We start from the raw sequence: 5475 nt of genomic DNA, 5'->3' as shown, positions 1-5475 counted from the left end.
TGATCGTCTTCGCAAGTTAAATGTTAACTTTGGGGAGGATTTGGCCATCGACATTGTTCTTCACTCCTTGCCCTCATGCTACAACCAATTTAGGATGACCTACCACATGAACAAGGAAGAGGTCACCCTAAGCAAACTCCAAGGGATCCTAAGGACTGCTGAGAGCAACCTTAAGGAAAAGTCTGTTGCACCGACTCCCGCTCCACCCGCTGCTCCTGTTTTGGCAATAGGGAAAAGAAGGGGCAAGAAGAGGAAGGTTCCGTTAAAGAGCCACCACAAGGGAAAGTCCCAAGATGGTTCCTCTTCTAGTGGGACCAAGGATGGCCCTGCTAAGCCCAACTCTAACCCAAAGGAGGCAGAGTGCCACTAGTGCCACAAAATATGGCATTGGAAGAGAAGCTTCCTGGAATATCTGCAATCCATCAAGGATGGGAAGATCAAGCTATCTTTCGCAGGTATTTACACAATTAAATCTAATGATTCATCTCCTGCTATTTTTGGGTTCTTGATACAGGATGTGGTTACCACATTTGTTCTAATTTGCAGGGACTAAGAAGAAATAGGGACGTGGAGCATGGAAGAATAAATCTAATCATGGGAAACGGAAGATCGTCGCCTGTCACCAAGATTGGAGTGTATTCTTTAGTGCTTAGTAATGAATTAGGTTTAGATTTAAATAATTGTTGCTACTCTCCAGATATGGCAAGAAACATCATTTCATTTCATGGTTTGTTTAGACAAGGATTTAGATAGTCGTTTAATAATGAGAATGGTTCTATTTATGCTTATCTAAATGGTGTTTTATATTTTGAAGCAATTCCATGTAATGGAATTTATGAAACTGTTATGGTTGTAGATAACCTAGGAAATGATGTGTTGTGTGTGGATTCTTCTAATAGTATGGATAAAGCATGTTTGTGGCATTGTCGTCTTGGACATGTCAACAAGAAGCGCATAGCCCAACTCCAAAAGGATGGAGTGTTGGAGTCATTCGACCTTAGGGAAGATGACACGTGCGAATCTTGTTTACTTGGAAAGATGACCAAGTCACCTTTCACTGGAACTTGTGAGAGGGGTGAGGGTTTATTGGATCTCATAAATACCGATGTGTGTGGGCCCTTTAGATCCACCACAAAGGATGCGGACCGCTTCTATGTGACTTTCACCGATGATTATAGTAGATATAGGTATATTTACTTAATCAAACACAAGTCAGAAATGTTTCAAAAGTTCAAAGAGTTCAAACATGAAGTGGAGAATCAATTGGGCAGGAAAATCAAGATGCTTCAATTCGACTGAGGAGGAGAGTACCTAAGTCTTGAATTCCACGACTATCTCAAGGAATGTTGAATAGTTTCGCAATTGATGCCACCTAGGACACCGTAGTTGAATAGTGTGGATGAAAGGCGTAATCGAACCTTGTTAGACATGGTTCGTTCTATGATGAGTCGTGCTTCACTACCTATCTCATTCTGGGGGTATGCCTTAGAGATTGCCGCCCATATCCTTTACTGAGTCCCTACAAAGAAGGTTGCCAAAACACCCCACAAGATGTGGACAGGGAAAGCTCCCTCGTTGGCACATATCAAGGTTTGGGGCTGTGAGGTTTTCATAAGACGAAAGACTCATGACAAGCTCGAACCTTGTATTGAGCGATGTATTTTCATCGGCTACTCGCAGAGATCCTTTGGATATCTCTTCTATAGACAGAGTGGCAATGTTGTCTTTGTTGAAAGAAGATGGGTTTTTCGAGAGCGAGAACTCATAAACCAAGGAGACAGTGGGAGGCAAATCGAACTTGAAGAGATTCAAGAGTCGTGTGATGAAGTAACCTCTACCGCTGGCACTCAACCCGAGGAGGAAACTCCGGTTGAACCAATTAACGAGTCCTTACCTCTTAGACGTTCCGAAAGAGTTAGTGTTCAACCCTTGTTTTATGGTTTTCATATTACTACCGAAGGGGACACGTATATTAGTAATGGTACACTAATAAATCTAGATGAACCTAATAGCTATAAGAAAGCCATGGCAGGCCCAGAGTCTGCAAAATGGAAAGAGGCGATGGACAGCGAGATTCAGTCCATGTATGACAACCAAGTTTGGAATTTGGTTTACAATGTGCCTGGATGTAAGACGGTTGGGTGAAAATGGATCTTCAAGAAGAAGACCGACATGGATGGGAATGTGCACACATATAAGGCGCCATTGGTGGCGAAGGGCTTTACTCAAACTCCCGGAGTTGACTATGATGAGACCTTCTCGCCAGTTGCTAAAATAAAGTCTATTAGGGTGATGCCGGCCATTTCTTTATTTCATGATTTTGAGATACGACAAATGGATGTCAAGACTGCTTTCCTTAATGGGAAGTTGGCTGAGGATGTTTACATGGCTCAGCCAGAGGGTTTTGTCGATGCCAAGCATCCTAATAGAGTGTGCAAGCTTGAGAAGTCCATTTATGGACTTAAGCAAGCATCTCGCAGATGGAATCTTTGCTTTGATGAGAAAGTCAAAGAGTTTGGATTTGTACGAAGCGAAGATGAATCATGTGTATATGTAAAAGCCAATGGGAGTATAGTAAGCTTCCTTGTTCTGTATATCAATGTCATACTACTCACAGGAAACGACGTCCTGACTCTGCAGGAAGTTAAGTCCTGGCTCGGGAAGTGCTTCGCTATGAAGGACCTCGGAGACGCTTCCTATATTTTGGGAATAAGGATAGTGAGAGAACGAAGTAAGAGACTAATAGGAATTAGTCAGAATACTTACTTGGAAAAAGTACTACAACATTCTAGTATGGAAAACTCGAAGAAGGGAGAACTACCGATACAAAGTAATGCCAAGTTGAGTAAGACTCAAAGTCCGAGTACCGAAACCGAGATAGTTGAGATGAGCCGAGTACCTTACGCTTCTGCAGTTGGCTCAATCATGTATGCTATGACTTGTACTCACCCTGATGTGGCCTTTGCTTTGAGAATGGTCAATAGATATCAAGGGAACCCTGGCAGAGCTCATTGGATTGCAGTCAAGAATATCCTCAAGTACCTTCGGAGGACCAAGGAATGGTTTTTAGTCCTCGTAGGGAGTGATGACTTAAAGGTGCGAGGTTATAGTGACGCCAGTTTCCAGACCGACAGAGACAACTATCGTTCGCAGTCGGGCTGGGTCTTTACCCTTAATGGAGGAGCAGTGACTTGGAAAAGTTCCAAGCAGGAAACTGTAGCTGATTCAACGTGAGAATCAGAGTACATTGCAGCGAGCGAAGCGTCAAAGGAGGCGATATGGTTGAAGAACTTCATTGGTGACCTTGGAGTTGTGCATACCATAAAGGAGACTATGGAAATTTTCTGTGATAATGAAGGAGCGGTTGCCTTAACCAAGGAACCGAGGGATCATGGTAGATCTCGGCATATCGACAGAAAGTATCACTTTATTAGACATCGAGTAGAAGGACACCTCATGGTTAAGAGGATATCATCAGAAGATAACCCAGCAGATCCGCTTACGAAGGATGATATTAGTTTGGATTAGATAGTTTGGAAACTTGTAATAGATAAATGTAATTGACATTTGATGATTAAATAAAGGAGTATTATTTAAAGGTTTTTTCTTATGTTAATTGTTTAACTATTGTTTCACTTTGCATGTTTTGACTTCCAGAATAATTGAGTTTATTAAGAATAATCGAATTATTCAAACGGTCCACAGTCATTCATATGTTGGAAGTAGGTATGAATGAAGACTGTCATGAATTGGTGTGTAGATTGTCTAAATGGTATTAGACATAGAAAAGGTTTGCTACAACGTTCATGAGTGCTTATGAACAAGTTTTGAGCATTGGAATAAACCCACGCTTGCTGGAATCACTTTATGGAATGTACTGCAAGTGATCGCAAGACGATAATATCATATGGTCTTAAAACCAAGATATATGGTTTATGTTTACTAATTGGTTGTGCATTGATAATGCGAAACTGCATTAGTAAATTGTTGTCATAAAACGCATTGTTGTGTATGGTTGATTAGTGAATAGTAAATGCATATAAGTCGAAATTTATATGTTACTTTTATCATGAGAGGGTAAAAGCGATATCATAGCCGCTCGATGATTTGATTTGACTTATGTGCCGGGCTCGGTCAGGAATGAATTGATGTGTTCAATTAAGTTCTATGTCAAATGAATCTGAGATCGAGAAACTAATTGCTAGACAATAAGTATGACAGTGTTTCATGAGATTGTCTACACGATATCAAATCAGAGGACTGTACGATCCCTTATCTAAAGGACAGGTTACTGATAAGATCAGAGTTCGACAGCGTCTTTGAGAGCTACGACTGCTAATCGAGTTATACTTGCATATTTGGTTACTAGACTTCTCCAAGTGGGAGACTGTTGGATTAGTGTCTAAGCCTGTAACCATATTTGGTAAGTACTTGACCCGGTTGTGCATGGTCCTTTTGGGTTGCCTTCACCAAAGCAACTTGACTGGAGAAATAAATAGAGAAAGAGGTGATTATGATTTATTAATATATTATAAGAATAATATATTAAAGGAGAAATCATATTTGTTTAATTAATATTGGTCAATAATTAATTAGGAATTAATTTTGTGATCAAGTGTAATTAATTAAACTAGAGGGACTGAATTGTAATTATGTGATAGTTGCAAAACAGGGAAATGGTTATCCTTGTTATAGGTTGGACGAATTCAAGGATAAGATATCATTGAAATCGTCTAGGGATAAGAGGATAAGGGTTTTTCAAGGCTTATCTTATGATTGCTTGGTGGGCAAGCAACTGGATAAGGATAAGGACTGAAACCCTAATCTCAACCCTATATAAAGACCGCTAGGCCTCATAAATTCATATACTTGATTCTAAGAGAACCCAGGGCCGATTTTTACCTCCTCCCTTCTCTCTCTATAGCCTCTCCAATTGCTTGTGGTGTTTGTGAGCCATTAGAGGCACTACACTTGTGGTGCTTGCTTTCAAGACTTTGGGTTTGAAGATTTAAGTTGTTATTGCAATATAACAACAAGAGGTATGTAATCTAATCTTATATATGAATTTCGAAAATAGCATGCTACATTAGGGTTTTATTCATGTGTTCATAATGTTGTGTATCTAATAGTGAAAACATAGATCCAAATCTAGGGTTGCATGCACACATTGGATTGTTTGTATAAAACCCATCAGCTATGACTTGGTCATATTTCATGACCAGGTTTAGGGCTGAGTTTGTGCCTGCTGTGGAGCTTCAGTAGCTGGCCAGGGAGTTTTTGGATATGAGACAGACGACAGAGACAGTGGCGGAGATCACCGCCGAGTTCAGGGAGAGGGCCTTGTTGGTACCTCAGTATGCAGGGGACGAGGAGAAGCGGAAGACCCATTACCATGATATGTTGAGGGCTGATATCCAGGAGCATGTCACCTATTTAGCTTGCCCGACCCTGGAGTCCATGATTTCTAGGGTGCAG

Source organism: Lactuca serriola, chromosome 1 (genome assembly GCF_051521515.1).
Source record: "Lactuca serriola cultivar US96UC23 chromosome 1, Lser_US96UC23_V15, whole genome shotgun sequence".
Lineage (NCBI taxonomy): Eukaryota > Viridiplantae > Streptophyta > Magnoliopsida > Asterales > Asteraceae > Lactuca > Lactuca serriola.
The sequence above is the reverse complement of the archived record's forward strand: the minus strand, read 5'-3'. Positions refer to the sequence as shown.